The 20442-nt window shown below is 44.9% G+C and overlaps 1 pseudogene; it reads right to left on the bottom strand.

The window, feature by feature from the left end:
* Positions 1–1373: 1373 nt before the first annotated feature.
* On the bottom strand, positions 1374–2643 carry LOC120104776 (annotated as a pseudogene).
* Between the last annotated feature and the right edge of the window lie 17799 nt (positions 2644–20442).

Genomic DNA, 20442 nt, shown 5'->3' with positions numbered 1-20442 from the left:
ATGGTGTAGCTGTGGGCTATCATGGCTGTTCAAATTTATGTTCTTTTCTTGGCTTATAGGCACTTGGCTAACAATGATGGTGGTGATGATGGATCACTTAGTGCAGTCAGTTCTCAGCTCGATCCCTATTTATTTTTATCTAACACCTTGATGCCCATTGCAATACTACGGTATCTGGAGCACGGGTTCATAGACTTCATTTGGTAGAGTCAGGGGAAAAAAAGCGGCGTCCACTTATTGCATAGGATAACTGCTAGCCGACCAAATATGGGGGTCTGGGGATTCACTCCTTGATTGAGTGGCGAGAGGTTTTTGCGACCAGGTTGGTAGCCGGTTTTCTCTGGAGCCCGCAAGCTTTTGAGGCTTGGGGATCCAGCGGGATCCATCTGTCCTCCGCGTGGGTCCGACGTCGCTCCTTCTTATGGTGAGAGAATGCTCCCGCACTCCTTTGGTGAAAATCGGAGATTCGATCAGAAATCGATGATGGGTGGGCAGTGGATCAAGAATTTTTTGATCTTTTATAGTGGGGTCCTCTCGGCGGCCCAACCAGTTGGAGCAGGAGATTAAGGCGGCTTATCTGGCTTACCGCCGCTGGCTGGACAGAAGTGCCTGGATCTTTGAAGATAGAGGTGCGCACCCGAGTGCGGTGGTTGGATAGGGCCCTACGACATGCAACGAAGGTCCTTGATATCTCTGCGTTGTCATCCCTTGGGTTGGCTAGAAAAATCTGGGGCTCTGACACCGCTCTTGTAGCATCCAGGATCATGCTCGTCTCCTGAGATTGGACGGCCGTGGCACGACGAGTGGATGCAGTGGTGCAAGATTTCTCATCAGGAACCAGCAGGCCAGATTAGTGGTGGCCGGGGGGCCGGTGCATCTTCGACCCAGACTGTTGCCGGGGTTGAGGTCGGAGCCACTTTGGGGGGCGTCTCCTATGCGAGACGAGTGCTGGGTACAGATTACATCATCCTTGATGGAGATACCGCCAAGGTGATCGAGGAGATTCTGAGTTCCGGGCAGTCCGACCAGGGGATACGGTTGATCCATGATATTCGGCGTCTACTAGGTGAATGTATTGCATTTCGGGTTACTCATGCGTACAGGGAGGCCAACTGTGCTACGGATTGGGTGGCTTTCTATGCAGGCATATCACTCCGGATGTATTATCTAGGATAGTCACAACTCTATCCCATCTACTTTGCATTTTCTGCTTTTTCTGATTTAATTGACTACACTCACACCCATTGTGTGAGTCGCCGATGTACCAAAAAAAAGAAGAAGGAAGATACTGCAGCAGTTCACATGTTTGTTCACAATGAAGTTCTAAATGCTTTCATGTTTGTTTAGATTATGATGGATGAGTTAATTAGGCCTTATGGGATAGCTGGTCTGAAGAGCAGCAAATTGCTAAATGGATAAATTAGAAATTAGAGAATGCTCAATTATATGATTGCAGTGCAAATCATTTAGGACAAGTGTATAAACATTCTCCTTGCTCCCTAGTTTTCAGTCAGTATATGCCCATCCAGGAATGTTGGATGGAATACGTTCGTTCATTCAATCACCTCTAGAGATGGGCATCGGGCCCGGCCCCAGCCCAGACCCACCGGGCCACAGACCAAACGGGGTCGTGCCTGGCCCGGCCTGTTACTAAACGGGCCGTGCCTGGTACGGCCCGCTTAATCTAAAAGCTAAGCCTGGAACGGCCCTAGGCCCGTATTGTGGTGGGCCATGCCGGGCCCGGCACGGGCCGTGCTAGGCACGAGACTGCCGGGCACGGCCCGGTCTGTCCCAAAAAAAAAAAAAAAAAAAAAAAACAGCCGTGCATGCAAATTGCCGACCGACAACCCGCCATCCTCGATGACCGAGTGGTCGCGCCAAGCCTGCATCTCCACCAACGTGTCCCAATTGAAGTCAGCCTCGTCGAAACCGACCATCTCCGAAGCCACCCCACTGCTTTCCTGCGTAGGCACAGCCATTACCGAGCTTTCGGCACCCTCATCGGCCTCCGGTTTACTCTCCTCTTCTTTAAGCACACCCAGTTGCTGAAGGAACTCCTTCAGATCAATCTGAGGCTTCTCTGGCATGACACTCGCTTCTTCCACTCTCATGTTGGAGTTTTCCAAAAGAGTTTCCTCAACTGGGGCCGCCGGTGGTGGTTGTTCCAAACTCTGAAACAAACTACGACAAGAAGAAGAAGAAGAAGAGGATCTCGTGTTCTTGAACTCTTGAAGCTTTTGGTGGATGACATGGACGTTGTGTTGAGCACTGAGGTTAAGAAGGCCATAAGAGGGGATCATGGACGTGAAGTTCTTGGAAGGGAACCATTTGAACCTATGCGGGGGCTTGCCAGTGATGGTGGAATTGATGTTGGAACGGAGGTGGGGCAGGTTGAGGTAGGCGTCGGGGCCGTAGAGCCGGCGGGCGGCCTCGTCGTAGGCCATGGCAGCCTCCTCGGCGGTGGCGAAGGAGCCGAGCCAGAGCCTGGTGCGCTTCTTGGGCTCCCTGATCTCGGCCACCCATTTGCCCCATGTCCTCTGCCTCACTCCACGGTACTCGCAGGTGGCGTTCTGGGGGCCTCCGTTGCCTCTGGTGGGGGCCTTTCTTCCATGGCTTCAGAGGGGATTTCCTCAGGTTATCCATGGTGGGCTTTTGAGGAGGAGGAGGAGGGGGAGGAGGAGGAGGAGGCCGGCAGGGAGTGGAGCGGAACGGAGCGGGGGGAGAGTGAGGTGGGGAGTGGGGAGGGCGCGAGATATGAAGCGAGAGGAGTGGGACGAGCCGTGCCTGGCCCGGCCCAGGCCCTTGTGGGCCGTGCCGGGCCCGGTTCAGGCCCTTGTGGGCCGTGCCGGGCCCGGTTCAGGCCCTTATGGGCCGTTCCGGGCTGGCCCGTGGGCAGTGCCATGCTTAGCCCACGAATCGTGCCAGCCCAGGCCCTTATGGGCCGTGCCAGGCTTGGCCCGCGAGCCAGAAATCTTTAATCCAACCCGGCCTCCTTTTATGAGCCGTGCCTAGCACGGTCTGTTACTGTAGCAGGCACGGCCCGCCTTCGTGCCGGGCCGTGCCGGGCTGCCGGGCCATGGGCGGCCCGGCCTAATACCCACCTCTAATTACCTCTTTAAGGTGACACTTTGTTTTTGCTGCCATTTCTTCCTTACCTTTATTGGCTTGCATTTTTCCTACAACTGTTTTAGTTATGATATTTCTCCATACAAATTTGAGTAGCAAAGCTGACAAGCAACCAGGTTTTTTGGGACCACTGAACCAGCTCGCCGTGGCTCTGTATTTGATGATCTACTGTTGAATCTTCTAAATATTTGATGATCCAGATGTATTCTTCAATTTATGCAATTTGTAGCATAACGACCATAAATCAAAGGACTGCATTTTAAGGATCCACAATTGGATCAGCATTCAAACCTTCATGAAGTATTCTTTTAGGTCTTTTTTTTTTTTTCAGAAAATAGATCAAATTTAGGATGATCCATGATCAACGTCTGCTAGTTGATTTATAGCTAAAAATTTAAGCTGTCATGACTTCGTTACTAAATCTTAAAACCATCTGATCCCTTGGAAGTTCTCTATTTGGAATTCGAAATGTTTGAGATCATTGATACTATATCAATTAGATGCTCTATGATACACAATCTTCTATTTTCCGAGCAACGCTTGAAGAAGCAGTTCTTCGAGATGCCAAGGAGAGGCTATCTAATGATAGTAATCTGGTGGATTGCTCATGTAAAAGAAGGGTTGAAGCTCTGTCCATGACCTCTTACATATAGAACCTAGGACTCCTTATAGAAAGAAGCCTTTGAGATTAATGAAATTCAAATTTCTAATTGAAGTACAAGAAGAAGCCTACTTTATCTTAAAGAGAGACTTTTACTGATGGAAGCCAAGGATTCTATTTGAAATAAGAGCAAGACCCTTTTTGATTCATCAGACATATATTACATTTGCATCAAGTCCATCGATTTCTAACTAAATTATGGCCAGAGGCAAGGTCTGTAACCTCTTCAAATGGATCCTGGGACTTCTTTTTGGAAGAGGAGTGGAACAGGCTCCAGCTTTCTGCTCATGAGTTCCATTTTTTTTTTTATTTTGGGAATGATGAGAAGAAAGGAAGAAAAGGAGTACGGCAGGGCAGAATTTGAGAATTTTAAGAAATTGGAGATCGTTATAGAGCATTTTTTTTTTTTGTTGGAATGATGAGAAGAAAGGAAGAAAAGGAGTACGGCAGGGCAGAATTTGAGAATTTTAAGAAATTGGAGATCGTTACAGAGCAACTGCAAATATTATCAGATTTCTTTTGATGATGTAAACCATAATTGAAAATAACAAAATACTTTTTCCTTTTTCATTTTTTTCTTAAATTCGATAAAAATGATACAAGATGATATGTTTAGGAGATACAAAATTTCCCAAGGTAGGTCACCCATTGTTTATTACAGCCTTGTATAAACTCAACAACATACGTATATATGTACACAAAGAAGTGCCAAGTTCACAAAATCTATTTTATCCTGATCCTGTACACCAGCAATTTGCAGACCAATCTAAACCAGAGTTGTTAATCTTGTCAACAAAAGTTGGATGCCTTCGAGCTTTTGACTGAGTTGTTTCATGTCTGCAACATATCCAGAAGGCTCGGAACTGCTCAGTTCTGAAATGAGGGCAGGGAACTTCATCTGTGAGTCAGCAATCTCCACTTCTAGTGAAGCAATTGTTGATTCCAAGCTTTGATTTGGACTCTCAATGACGGCATGTGAGTTAGGTGTTACAAGGGTGAAGCTGATGCTGCCAACACTACCGCATCTGCTGAGCTTTTCTGGCGTTAAGATGTTGTCTATGCTCCCACTTCCTGCAGACAAATATTTTGAAGCAAATGATTACAAGCTCCCACTGAAATCAACTGAAACATAGCCCGAAATGTTGGTCCTTTTCTATTCGATAGGTGTATGTATGGGTTTAAATCCTGTTGAGGTGCCTCTAGAATATCAAATTATTTCAATTGAGATATGTTGAAGGGATTTGTGACTGAGCAGTGAGCTCAGTGTGGAAGATTATGGAACCACTCGGGTTGAGCCTACTACCCAGTAACAACAAGGCCTTTTCCCCACCCCGGATTAAGGTGGTCCTGCTTCCAACCTTTCTTCAGTTACAACTAAAAAATCCCGGTGACAGGTACAGGTGTCGAGCCTTGGAGGTACAATTACAGTCACCATTAAGAAAATAATCAAAAAGATCAAGTCAGATTTAGTCCATGATTTAATGAAGGTGCGAAGCACCAGCTAGGCAACAACGCTTGCAAGTTGGACAATTTCGTGTGCAAATTCTGAAGTTCAAATCCTTCTCCCACCCAAATCTGCCACGTATGCCAACTGTAAAAGATCCGTACAATTTCTGTGCTCCTCACCCCACGTACTCATGCGGCATACAAGAGAGTCCGCATAAAAAGAGGAGTATCTAGATTTTAAGCGCTTTCACCTGTGTTATGCGTCTAATCCGAAACCTTTTGCTTTCAGATTTGGAGCTCTCCGATTCATTATAGAAATAGGAAGGAAAACCCCTATAAAGGACAGGGGCTTACACCCTCTCCCCAATCTCTCTTGCTTCCTTTCCAGATCGTGGCTATATCAAGAAGCAGCATCAACTCCATCTAATCTTTGTTCCGTGGCGACATGGGTTTCATAGAAGATCTTGAAGCGAAGAACACCCCCCAAGATCGCTACCTACCTCCGAAGAAGAGGAAAATATTTCAAGAACCAGGCAGCCAGCCCAACCTGGTGGAGGAGGAGACGGGAAAGAACACAACAGCAACGAGCGGTGGCAACCATAGCCATGGCAATCGCCTGGCAGAAGATCTTGAAGCCAAGAACGGCCTCGAAGATCCCGAGCCACCCGCCAAGAAGAGGAAAACAATTCAAGAACCAGGAAGCCAGCCCAACCAGGCGGAGGAGGAGACGGGAAAGACCACAGCAGCAACGAGCGGTGGCAACCGTAGCCATGGCAATCGCCCGACAGAAGATCATGAAGCCAAGAACGGCCTCGAAGATCCCGCCCAACCCGCCGAGAAGAGGAGATCATTTCAAGAACCAAGAAGCAACAAGCCCAACCAGGTGGGGGAGGAGACGAGAAATACGACAACGGGAACGAGCGGCGACAACCGTGGCCACCGCAGTCGCGCCCCCTGCGAGAAGCTATGCACCGAAGTGCAGCCATGCGAATGGCTGATGCAAACATTGTTGGGACTGGGCATCATCAACCGCCCGGTGCGCGTGCTAGGAAAGAAGCTTTCCCAAACCGACGTCAACCCGGACCAGAACCGTCTGCAGCACTCGGAGAAGGAGGTGAAACAGGTGCTCCTCGAGATGATGACGGAGGGGGAGAAGCAGCTCGCGACGCGGCAAGGCGTGGGAGATGGGTTGAGGGTGAGCGTTCTTGACCGGCTGGGACGGGTGTACCATATGAAGTTGAAGAAACTACACAGCGGCAAGAAATGCTTCCGCTTCAGGGGCCCCGACTACCACAAGTTCCTGAAGGACAATCACTTGACGGCCGGCGACATCCTCGAGACGTGGGCGGTCAGGGTGCAGCGGCGAGCAGGCTGCCAGATTAGGGAGGAGGGTGATGGAGGGATCATGGAAGGGGAGCTTCTCATGGTGATGCTAAATTACGAGGACGACTCTTACAAAGAGAGTTCTAGCGAGGAAACAAGAATGTTAGCGCCTGCCGAAAACGAAGCCCTCCATGCATTGTTGCTCTTGCACAAGAAACCTGTGATTTTTAATTAGTTCTTACAATCCTAGATGGTTTTTTGGATAGGTTCTTGATATCGCTGTTGTTGTTATTATGGTGCTATTTTATTATCTTTGAGAGACAGCTAGATAAATCCTAGCCATTCATGTACGAGGAGTGTAAGAGGAAACAATTGTTACTGTTATTGTTATGATAATCATTATTATTTTCGATATCGTTGCTCGTGTCTTTATTATATTGCGGACATGTTTTGTATTACTTCTGGCTGCTTTATTTTTAGATTGATTCAAGAAATTTTTGTTACAATTAAAGTGCCTCCTTCAGTAAAGATTGAATTGAAAAACTCAAGATATTGGTTGAGCAGTTGGTGCACATAGAAGCATATAGTCAAAATAGATCTATTCAACTAGATAGGGCCCGTCCAACCCTTAAGCAACTTAGACGGTCGTCTAATGCCCCAGCCCAAAAAAGACCCACCGCAAGAAAGGCCTCAAAAAAATGGCCCCTTAGGCCGGCCCACTGTAGGAAAGGCCTCAAATACAAGACGGCCTTAGGCCCCCAAATTTATTGGGCCGCTCCTGCAAGTAGATCCATGAATATTTGGAGCATGGATCCCCACTGAGATGTTAGTTCTTGTGGATTGATTATGGGTAAACCATTGCAAGGGACTAATATTAAAAGTGCTAACTCTTCTTCATGTAAGAAATTGAATGACCCAGATGAAGTCCAACAAGAGCACTTACTAATTAATTAGTGCATGGTTGGACTGATAGACTGCCTCTTGCACAAATTACAATCTAGTTGTTAAATAAGATTTAGCATTGAACAATGGCTTTATATCAATTTAACAATTTCATGATCATTTCCGTTTGGTCTTGTCTAGTTCAAAAACATGGTAATCATATTATTTTTATTATACTGAGAAATTTAGAACTGGCTTTCAGTGGAATTAGCGCTTTTTTGGACTACAGGATCGATAGTAGATTTGCCTTGAACCAGTCCATGCTTTATATCAAATGGCCATGGATACATCATAACATTTACCATGGTCATAGGCACATCATAAAATGTGATATTTTTTAGTAAAATGAAATTGAAGTAAATAGGTATATGAGAAATCCTCTCTTTAAATCAATAAAATGGAGAAAAAGATACCAGTCAATTAAATTCCGTCGCGGAGATTACAAATAAAAACAATTCAAATTATTTGATATTGTCTGTTATTTACTTGAGAATAACAATTAACAACGACAACGCCATTGCTCTACAGTCTTCGGGCCATATTCATAGGAATTCTGTATTTATCTGATGTAACAACTGCACCAATGAAGGAAGAAATTGCAAATGGGGCCAGCCCAGATGCACATCCTGGTCGCACGAGATTCGCATCTCGGCCATCCAAGTTGTGCGATGGATGGATCAGACGGACAATAGAGCAGTTCTTCAGGTTGATGTGGACGAATCAGGGGGATGGCACCAATGGGGTATCGATGCCAACGCCAACAGCCAGGGTTTCTGAGGCTGAGAAGACAGAGTTGGTCAGGCCAGTGTCGTCGGCAGAGGTGAGGGAGGCGCTCTAGTCCTTGGGTGAGGACAAAGCTTCGAGACTGGATGGTATCCTCCTGATCTTCTTTCGGAGGTTTTGGCACATCGTTGTGCAGGAGGTTTTAGCAGTGACTCAGCAGTTCTTCATGTCAGCATTGATGCTGGATGATTGAAAGAGGACCTTCATTATTCTGATTTTCAAGAGGCAGGATCCTGTGGAGCTAGGGCACTTTAGGCCAATCAATCCATGTACTACTCTCTACAAGGTTGTGGTGAAGATCTTGGTCTGTAGGTTGCGGGAGATTCTACCTAAATTTATATGCCCGGAGCATGGGCATTTGTTGGATGCCGGTACATTGCCGACAATGTGCTTATTGCATAGGAATTTATGTCGGACCTTCGAAGGGTGCATGGATGGAGGAGTCTGATGGGCGTCAAGCTAGACATGGAGAGAGCCTATGATAGGATGAGGTGGGACTTCGTGGTGCAGTCGCTGTAGTGTTTTGGCTTTCACCCATTTTAGATCAAATGGATTCAAGGGTGCATTCATGGGCCGTCCTTTTGCCCTTCTGATGAACAGCTCTCTATCGCAGTTCTTCATCTCATCAGTGGGGCTGAGACAGGGTTGCCCCTTATCGCCACTTTTGTTTTTCCTCTACGCTGACCACTTATCTCAAGCACTCGAGTTGGCATCAGGTAGGCAGAAGCTGGAGGCTTACAGACGAGTGCCGAGCATGATTCAGATTTCTCACTTGTTTGCAGATGATTGCTTGTTGTTGGCCTGAACGATGAGGAGATCGGCGAGGGGGCTTCGGAGGGTGCTGGGGGAGTACTGTATGGCTTCGGGTCAACGAGTCAACTTGGCTAAATTTGTTATAAGCTTCACCCTGAGGACCTAGGCCAGGGTGAGGGCGGCCATTATGGGCATCTTGGAGATTGGGGAGCAGGAGGGCACATTGAGCTATCTGGGGGTCCCGATCATAGGTCGTCGCCTGCACAAGGGGGAGTGCACTTCCTTGGAGCAGAGCATCAGGAGGAGGCTTGAGGACAGGCAGGCGAGCATTTTGTCTATGATGGGCAAGATAACTCTAGTATGGTTAGTTCTTAGCTTGATCCCTATCTATATTTTATCCAATACCTTGGTGCCCATTGCAGTACTACAATGTCCATAGCGCGGGTTCAGGGACTTCATTTGGCAGAGTCAGGGGGCAGAAGCGGCGTCCATTTACTTGCATGGGACATGAACTGCCAGTCGACTAGATATAGGGGTTTGGGGATCCACTCCTTGATTGAGCGGTGAAAGGTTTTGGCGACCAGGTTGGCAGCCCGGTTTCTTCTGGAGCCGACAAGCCTTTGGGGCTCTCTGATGAGGGCCAAGTATGGAGACCTGACGTATCCGTCTGTCTTCTGCGTGGGTCGACACAGCTCTTTCTTGTGGATAGAGATATGCTCCCGCACTCTTTTGGTGATGCCGGAGATTTGGTAGGAGATCGATGATGGTAGGTAATGGATGTTTTAAGGGATTGTTGACTAGCCAGCGGACTGTTGAGCAAATGGCCCACCTATGTCGACCCCGAAGGGTTGGAGGGGAGCCGGGTCTGTGACCAACTGGTCCTAGGTGACCGCAGATGGAATGTGGATCTTGTGAAGCGAGTGTTTGGTGAGCAGTTGGCTGAGCAGGTGTTGGCGGTACCACTCCCGACAGTTGTGATGAAGGATCGGCAGGTGTGGGGCCAGACTGGCAGGTCAATGGTGCAGACCCGGAACCTTCTTGGGTTGGTCAACTAGCCGGTCGCATGGTAGATTGAGGGGAGGTGGATCTCATAGTTACGCATCCACCCCCGAGTGACGTTGCTTGCTTAGAAGGTGGCCTGGGGTTGTCTACTCTCCTGGGGAGTACTCACTCGGAGGGGTGTGAGCTTCGCCCCAAGTTGCAGGATCAGTCAGGAGGCGGGGGAGTCTATATTATCATTTTCAGCTGCCAGCAAGCTGCTCTGATTTGGGAGTGCACATCAAGTTTTGATCTGCGCTACGGGTGTGTGTTGATAAAGGAATTTTTGATCTTTCTGGCGGAGTCCTCTCGGCGGCCCGAGTGGTTGGCTTATCTAGTTTACCACTACTGGCTGGATAGGAACGTCTGGGTCTTTGAGGATAGAGATGCGCACCCGAGTGAGGTGGTGGATAGGGCCCTATGTCACGCGGCGGAGGTCCTTGACATCTTTATGTTGTCGTCCCTTCGGTTGGCTAGAAAAATTTGAGGCTCTCACTCTTCTCTTATAGCGTCCAAGATCATGCTCCTCTCCTGAGAGCCCCCACCCCCAAGTTTTCTCAACGTAAACTTCGATGACGGTGTCACGGTGGGTGGATGCAGCGGTGCGGGGTTTGTCATCAGAGATCAGCAGGCCAGATTAGTGGTTGGCGGGGCCGATGTATCTTTGACAAGACTACTGCTAGGGTCGAGGTCAGAGCCGCATGGGAGGGCGTTTCCTATGCAAGACGGGTGCTGGGTGCGGATGACATCATCCTTGAGGGGGATGTGCCATGGTGATCGAGGGGATTCTGAGTTTCCGACAATCCGACCAGGGGATACGGTTGATCCAAGATACTCGCTATTTGCTAGGTGAATGTACTGTATTCTGGGGTACTCATGTGTACAGGGAGGCCAACTGTGCTGCGGATTGGGTGACTTCCTATGCAACACATCACTCCAGAGGTGTTATCTGGGATAGTCACGACTCCATTCCGTATCTTTTGTACTTTCTGCTTCTTTCTGACTTTATGAGCTACAGTTAAACGCGTTATGTGTGAGTCGCTGTTGTACCAAAAAATAAAAATAAAAAGAAGAAACTGCAGCAGTTCACATGTTTGTTCACATGAAGTTCTAAGTGCTTCATGTTTGTGTTCAGATTATGATGGATGAGTTAATTAGGCCTTATGGGATAGCTGATCTGAAGAGCAGCAAATTGCTAAATGCATATATAGAAATTAGAGAATGTTCACTTATATGATTGCATTGCAAATCATTTAGGACAAGTGCAATGTTTAAGTTAAAATGAATGGCACAAGGCCAGTCATTTCATACAAAGCATAAACATTCTCCTTGCTCCCTAGTTTTCAGACAGTACATGCCCATCCAGAATGTTGGATGGAATACATTGCTTCATTCAATTACCTCTTTAAGGTGACACTTTGTTCTTGCTGCCATTTCTTCCTTATCTTTATATTGGCTTGCATTTTTTCCTACAACTGTTTTAGATGGCCGTCGTCATGATATTTCTCCATACAAGGTTGGGTAGCAAAGCTTGTAACGACCCAGGATCTCACCCAAAATGGCTAGCCGGAAGGTATTATTTGGGTTCCTTGATCCTGTATAAGTACCCAAGATCTACCCAGCAAATAATCGGTGTGGGACTAAACACACGCCCGCATGGGTCCTCGCATACTCCCCGTTCAAGCCTTGACGTTCTTGTCAGGCTAAGAGTTCAAATCCATTCAAATCTAATCACAAGTACCACGATCAGTCTGTGGTTAGCCCCAATGAATCCATGCTGCAGTGTTCTCTAGTCCACATAGGTTATGAGCCGGGTCCGTTCTGATACCATTTATAACAACCCAAGATCTCACCCAAAATGGCTAGCCAGAAGTTACTATTTAGAATTCTTGATCCTGTATAAATACCCAAGATCTACCCAGCGAATAATCGATGTGGGACTAAACACACGCCCGCACGGGTCCTCACATATTTGTAACAACCCAAATAGTAACTTCCGGCTAGCCATTTTGGGTGAGGTCTTGGGTTGTTACAAAACTAATGATCAAACAGGATTTTTGGGACCACTAAATCGGCTTGCAGTGGCATTGTATTTGATGATCTACTATTGAATCTTCTAAATATTTGATGATCCAGATATATTCTTCAATATATGCAATTTGTAGTATAACAACCATAAATCAAAGGACTGCATTTTAAGGATCCACAATTGGATCAGCATTCAAATCTTAATGAAGTATTCTTTTAGATCTTTCTTTCTTTTTTTTGTTAAGAAAATTGATCAAATTTAGGATGATCCAAGATCAACCTCTGCTATTTGATTTATAGCTAAAAATTTAAGCTGTCATGACTTCGTCATTGAATGTCGGATCGTTACTAAATCTTAAAACCATCTGATCCCTTGGAAGTTTTCTATTTGGAATTCGAAATGTTTGAGATCATTGATACTATATCAATTAGATGCTCTATGATACGCATTCTTCTATTTTCCGAGCAACACTTGAGGAAGCAATTCTTCGAGATGACAAAGAGAGGTTATCTAATGACAGTAATCCGGTGGATTGCTCATGTAAAAGAAGGGTTGAAGCTCTGTCCATGACCTCTTGCAGACAGAACCTAGGACTCCTTTATATAAAGAAGCCTTTGAGATTAATGAAATTCAAATTTCTAATTGAAGTGCAAGAAGAAGCCTACTTTATCTTAAAGAGAGACTTTTACTGATGGAAGCCAAGGATTCTATTTGAAATAAGAGCAAGACCCTTTTTTGATTCATCAGACAAATATTACACTTTCATCAAGTCCATCGATTTCTAACTAAATTATGACCAGAGGCAAGGTCTGTAACCTCTTCAAATGGATTCTGGGACTTCTTTATGGAAGAGGAGTGGAAGAGGCTCCAGCTTCTGCTCATGAGTTCCATTTTTCCTTTTTTTTTCGAATGATGAGAAGAAAGGAAGAAAAGGAGTACGGCTGGGCATATTTTGAGAATTTTAAGAAATTGGAGATCGTTACAGAGCAACTGCAAATATTATCAGATTTCTTTTGATGATGTAAACCATAATTGAAAATAACAAAATACTTTTTCCTTTTTATTTTTTTCTTAAATTCGATAAAAATGATACAAGATGATATGTTTGGGAGGTACAAAATTTTCCAAGGTAGGTCACCCATTGTTTATTACAGCCTTGTATAAACTCAACAACATACGTATATATGTACACAAAGAAGTGCCAAGTTCACAAAATCTATTTTATCCTGATCCTGTACACCAGCAATTTGCAGACCAATCTAAACCAGAGTTGTTAATCTTGTCAACAAAAGTTGGATGCCTTCGAGCTTTTGACTGAGTTGTTTCATGTCTACAACATATCCAGTGTTAGATGTATGCCCTAGAAGCCAATTTGGCTGACACATTGTTGATTCTAGGGACATAATTTTGTACTTGACTGTTTATTATTGAATAAATAAAAGGCATCTTTTCATTCATATTATTATGTGTCTATGAATCGTCCAAGGAATTAATAAGATGATGATACATATTCTCAAGAGTTGAGAATTTGAGCCATGTATCATTGGTGATTAATTTCTAAATGCTCCTGATCAATGGATCATCACGAGGACGGTGATCGATCCGATCAGTGCACAGATCACTTTCCTTCTGGATGGACGAGACTTGAGTCCACAGTGTAGGGACACTGAAGTGATAGTGCAGGTGCTTGTTAGAGAACAAGGGTACTGAGCGTGACCAAGACAAGAAGTCACTTGGATGTCTATCCACTCGTCAGTGACTTGCTTGATGTTGCAGTAGTGTGGCTGGTCCTTTGACTTGCGGTGCTTCGGCTACTCACAGTGAGGTTATTGTAGTTTGACTGCACACATACATGGTCTCTAGCCATATGGGTCCATGCAGTGTAGATTGGCTGCAGTAAGTTCACTGTAGGAGTAGGGTATGCACCTACAAGGAATCTATCGACCTTGATAGAAGAGGAGTGATCCTATGTGATTTGTTAGACTGAGTTCTAAGACCTTGGCCAGGGCAGTAATATAAAGTGGAGAAAGAGTTTTCCACTATCGAACTCGAGTCGAATAAATCTTGACATATGACAGACGATGGGGTTTGACGAGTTGTCCATGACCTCCGTCCTGTAAGGATCCACGATAGTAGGACTGTATCACATGTTAACTGCACCTAGAGGTTCATCATTCCATTCTGCTGGGTAGCCACTACATGCTGCTAGGTGTCACTGGTGGATGGTGGGACTCATAGGGATTATCTTGATGATCGATAAACCCTAACGAGTTGAGTTGGAATCGTTCCAACCCATTGAAAGGAGTTTTCAATGATATTGTGATAGAGATCATAATATATCTCACTACCAGTCAGAATAGAACCTATGGGGTCACACACACTAGAAGTATTGACCGATCCGATGGTTGAAATCGTGATTAGGAATCACAAGTAATCAATTTGATTGATAAGAAGTTGAAGAAGGAACAAAGGGAATTAATTAATTGGACTTAAACACAAATCCTACTTCGGGTAGGATTCCTAGAGTCCTAATTGGATTAGGACTGGGAATCCTAGTTGGAGTAGGACTGGGATTCCTACTTGGAATAGGATTCCTACAATCCTAATGAGATTAGAAATTTTGAATCAAAATTGGATTCCTACTTGGAGTAGGATTCCTAGAGTCCTAATCGGATTAGGACTTCGGATTCAAATAGAGTCCTAATTGGATTAGGACTAAAATCAAATATGTCCTAATTTGGATTAGGGTTTCTTAAGTCACAATTAATTATTAATCTAATGAATCAATAAGACTCCTAATTGGATTAGGATTGAAGAGTTCAATTAAGTCAAAATTGATTTAAGTTCTAATTGGATTAGGACTTACCTAGATTGGATCCTAATTGGTTCACCCTTGGGCTAAGCCTAATTGGATTAGGGCTTGACCACATTAGGGCCTTTCAAACCCTACTTAATGTGGATTAGGGTTTACCATGAGGAAGGGGATATGCCCCTCCCTTTTCCATGTGGACAAGGGAGAAGAGAGGCCCTCTTAGGAAATAACTCTAGGGCTCCTAGATTGTAGAAGCCCTAGATGGTTATAAAAAGGGGCAAAGGGGGCCGGCACCCCAGATGAGCTCTCCCTCTCCTCTTCCATCACGTGGCCACCCCTCTCCCTTCCTTGGTTCAGCCGCCATCAGCAAGGGGAAAAGAAGAAGAGGCGTGCACCTCTCCTTGGCCTCCTTCCTTGGTTCCAACGCAGGGAAGAAAAGAAGGCTGCGTGGGGATTCTTCTTCTTCCTCTTCTTCATCCTTCTTCTTCCTCCTCTCAAGCACAATCAAGGGTTGATTGAAAGAGAGAAAATCAGCCATCAAAAGAAGTCTTTGCAAGGGAGCTAGCACCCCGGGAAGACAAGAGAGCTTTGATCGGATCACTGCTTCGTGTGGATACCCGTAGAGGCCGGACACTTGAACGGCTTCAAGCGAACCCTCTTCCTAAACCACGAACTCAGATTTGCGGTGATCATCTACCCGCACAAGGTGAAGATCTGATCTTCCTAATGGTTTTAAAAAGTTTTAATTCTTATCTAACTACGAACGGTTCATGAAACAACGTTCTGAGATGAACGTTGATCCCGCACATGCCCCCTTTCCGCTGCCATCTGATTTTTGTTTTGAAATATCAGCGGCATGGGCGGGTTCCCAACACTGGTATCAGAGCCTAGGCTTCGTAGATTAAGGTAAGAATTAAATATCTAAAGGCTTATTAGATCTGAAAATTGAATGATCATGCATGCTGAAAATTTCTGCATGCAGATTTTTTCAGGGGTGCTGATTTTTGCATGCTGATTTTTATGTGATAAAATGATGATTCTAATTACGTTGTTAATGAGATTACAAAGTTTAGAATCATGATTAGCATGATCAGCGACCTATGTCATGATATAATCAGTTAGTCTTCAGATCTGAAAATTATAATTGTTGCATACGGTGATGATCATAGGATTCAAACTCTTTTGGTATCAAATGTAATGACCTGCGATGTGATCTGCGATGTCATGTAATTTTTCAGATGCTTGCATGCATCTTATTTGATATTTTGAGAGGCCTGCGTGCCTCCTAAAAGGAGATGTAAATTATTTTTATTTTTATTTTATATCTGGTTGTATTTCTGTGATGTGATGTACGTCAACGATCAAGTTGAAGACAAAGCATGAGATGAACAGGGGTCTAAGCGGTTGATGGCGATTGGATCAAGAGTTGGTCAAGGATCGAATCAAGGAGGCTTGGAACCAATTCAAGAGTTGAAGACCATTTGATCGATTGACGTGCATGTGCTTGTAATACGACCTAACTAGAATCCATGATCATCACCTATTTAAAGTTTAACTTTATTTGATGCTGCGATTATAACTGCCTGTGATGTACCGTTTGTATGTGATGTGAATGAGAGTCGGGTAGATAGGTTTACATATGATGTAGCAAACCCAATTGAGACCTAAATCAAAACCTCCTCAATCAAGTCGAGAGTGAACCGACATGAGCAAGTCATATTAGATTAATTGGTCTAATTGGTGTCTAGGAAAGCATGAAAGGTGGTTACTTAATTAGGACCTTACTCTCTGAGTAAGGGGAGCCTCCCACCTGCTTATCTGGCCAATTGTTCGATTACCTCTTATGAAGGGCTCAAGTTGCAAACACTAAGACCTGATTAACCAATATTAAGTCAATAGGTCTTCCACTGTAGTAGAGCTGCTAAGGCCTTTCTGATGTTGATTTGTCTCGGCTGGACACAGTGGTCAAGTTGCATCGGGGGGCTGGACCTCTCTATAGACATGAGATGTTGTAGGGTAAAGGTGGGGTTGGGCACCAATAACTGTTAGGTGAGGACCCAATGACGACTTTATTCCTACGGTTATACAATGGGTCTGACTTAACTAAGAAATGGGACCAATAACTGTTAGGTGAGGTCTTCATGGCTTAGAGACCAAGTTACACTGCAACATGCTTGAGAAGCATTGTACAAGAGTTGTACACTCATCCATCTATGTGTCACCAATAACTGTTAGGTGAGGTGGCATGTAAATTGGTGGGACCGCAGTACCCACTAGAAACCCTAGTCGTGTGGGATTTCTGTTTTCCTACCAGGGGAGTGTGAGTGATTCGAGAAAATAGTGGGAGTTATATTTGTTCTAAAAGACCTTAGAACAGATTAGGATCAAGTACAAAAGTCTAACTAGAATCTTTACTCTCTGCAGATACAATGTCAGCTTCAAACCCTTTGACCCGTATTCTTGAGACCAACCGACTGACCGGAACCAATTACAAAGACTGGCTTAGAAATCTCAAAATAGTTTTGGACTGTGAGAAGATAGGCTACATACTCGATTCTGATATCCCCACACTACCAGCACGTCCTACTGATGTTCAGCGTGAGATGCATAAAAAGTGGTTGGATGATGACATTAGAGTAAAATGCTATATGATGGCATCTATGTCTAATGAACTCCAATGCCAGCATGAAAATATAAAGACTGCTAGGGACATATTGGCACACCTGCAAGAGTTGTATGGTGAGCAGAGTCGCACGGCTCGTTTTGAAGTGTCCAAGAGGCTTTTCAAAGCGAAGATGCGCGAAGGGCAGTCTGTCCATGATCACGGTCTGACCATGATCAAGGACCTAGAGGAGCTTGAGAAGCTCGGTATGGACATGCACAAGGAATTACAAGTGGATTTGATCCTACAGTCACTTCCTGATTCATTTGGTCAGTTTATAGTAAACTACCACATGAATAAGATTGAATGCACTAAGACTGAACTCATAAACATGTTGGTAACTGCTGAGGGAGCCTTGAAAGGTTCAAGGGGCAATGTCCTTGCTGCTGAGTTGACTTTTGGTTCCAAGAGAAAGTCTACTTGGAAGAAAAAGAAGCCTGCTAAGAAGCAGAAGAAAGACAAGAAGCCCAAGAAGGAAGTTCAAAAGAAAAAGGCTAACGACAAAGGAAAATGTTTCCACTGCAATGTCGAAGGCCACTGGAAGAGAAACTGTCCTTCATACCTCGAGAGCCTGAAGAACAAGAAAGGTGACACACCTTCAGAAGGTATAGACTTGCTCATAATTGAAACTAATCTAACGGTTTCTTCTACTTCTAGTTGGGTTATAGATTCTGGTTCTAGTGCTCATTTGTGCACTACCATGCAGGGTCTAAAGGAAAGTAGAAGGCTGGCAGAAGGTGCGGTAACCCTTCGGGTTGGCAACGGGGCAAAAGTTGCTGCTGTGGCTGTGGGCACCTACCATCTGCGACTACCGTCTGGATTTAGTTTAATACTTAGAGACTGCTATCATGTACCTGTTGCTAGCAGAAATTTGATTTCTGTTTCATGTCTAGCACAGGAAGGTCATGTTTTTACTTTTGACAAAGACTGCTGTTCTATTTATTTAAGAAATAAAATAGTCGCACGTGGTTTCATGATCGACAGTCTCTATCATTTACATATGGATGTATCTGTGAATGTTACCGAGCAAGATATGAGTGCCAAAGGATCCAAAAGATCCAGAGATGAGATAAACCAAAGATATTTGTGGCACCTCAGACTTGGCCATATTGGAGAGGATAGGATGAACAAAATGGATAAAGATGGGCTTCTCGGCTCATTGACTTCCGAGTCATATCCAGTTTGCGAGTCCTGTCTTCAAGGAAAAATGGCTAGACTGCCCTTTGTAGGACATGGGGAGAGGACCACTGAAATACTTACCCTAATACATACAGATGTATGTGGCCCATTCGATGTGCTAGCCAGGGGACGTTATTCTTACTTCATTACCTTTACCGATGATTATTCACGGTATGGGTATGTGTATCTTATGAGACACAAGTCTGAATCCTTTGAAAAGTTCAAAGAGTTCAAGAATGAAGTAGAAAAACAAACTGGAAAACCTCTTAAGGCTCTTCGATCAGATCGAGGAGGAGAATACCTTAGTGGGGAATTCCGGGACTATCTCAAAGAAAACGGCATAGTCTCACAATGGACACCTCCGGGTACACCTCAACTCAACGGGGTGTCAGAGAGGAGGAATCGGACCCTGTTGGACATGGTCAGGTCCATGATGAGCTTCACTGATTTACCTATGTTCCTTTGGGGAGATGCCTTACTCACAGCGATTTATTTATTGAATAGAGTTCCCTCTAAATCCGTTCCTACCACACCGTATGAGATATGGCATGGTAAGAAACCAAGTCTGGGTCATCTCAAGATTTGGGGATGTCCGGCCCATGTCAAGAGACTACAGGCGGACAAGTTAGAGGCTAGGACCATAAGCGCTCGTTTTATAGGATATCCTAAAGAGTCATTAGGATACAATTTTTACGTCTCAGAGGATCACAATATGTTTGTGAGCCGTCATGCCATCTTCTTGGAAAATCAGTTTATCCTTGATAGAGGCAGTGGGAGGAAAATTGAGCTTGAAGAGAAAGTCTCTAAAAAGCAACGAGTCATGGATCCTATAGAACCCATTCATAAAGAGCCAGTACACGATGTCCCTCGACCACCTCGTAGATCTAGTAGGGTCTCCCATCCTCCCGATAGATACTTAGGTATACTAGAAGAGGATACCGAGGAAATGTTCCTAGTGGGAGATGGGGATCACATACAGGATCCCAAAACCTACAACGAGGCGATATCTGATATCGATTCCGAGAAATGGCTGGAAGCTATGAAGTCAGAGATAGACTCCATGCATTCCAACCAAGTCTGGACCTTAGTAGACCCACCAGAAGGTATTGTACCTATTGGATGCAAATGGATCTACAAAAGGAAGATAGGTTTGGATGGAGAGGTAGAGACCTATAAGGCAAGGCTTGTGGCGAAAGGGTATAGTCAGCGCGAAGGCATTGACTATCAGGAGACCTTTTCACCTGTAGCCATGCTAAAATCCATCCGAACATTGCTTGCCATTGCAGCATTTCATGATTATGAAATCTGGCAGATGGATGTGAAAACTGCTTTCCTGAATGGATATCTTGATGAAGATATCTATATGGAACAGCCTTTGGGTTTCACTTCTAGTGATGGAGATCACAAGGTCTGCAAGCTGCAAAGGTCCATCTATGGACTAAAGCAAGCCTCTCGGAGTTGGAACACTCGTTTCGATGATGCAATCAAAACGTTTGATTTCATCAAAAACGAAGAGGAACCGTGTGTTTACAAAAAGGTTAGTGGGAGTGCTGTACTGTACGTAGATGACATTCTCCTGATTGGGAATGATATTCCCATGTTAACCTCGGTCAAGGTCTGGTTGTCAAAAGAATTCTCCATGAAAGACCTTGGGGAAGCATCCTATATTTTGGGAATAAAGGTCTATA

The sequence above is a fragment of the Phoenix dactylifera genome, unplaced genomic scaffold (assembly GCF_009389715.1).
Source record: "Phoenix dactylifera cultivar Barhee BC4 unplaced genomic scaffold, palm_55x_up_171113_PBpolish2nd_filt_p 000100F, whole genome shotgun sequence".
Taxonomy (NCBI): domain Eukaryota; kingdom Viridiplantae; phylum Streptophyta; class Magnoliopsida; order Arecales; family Arecaceae; genus Phoenix; species Phoenix dactylifera.
This window is presented reverse-complemented; position numbering and strand designations above follow the sequence as displayed.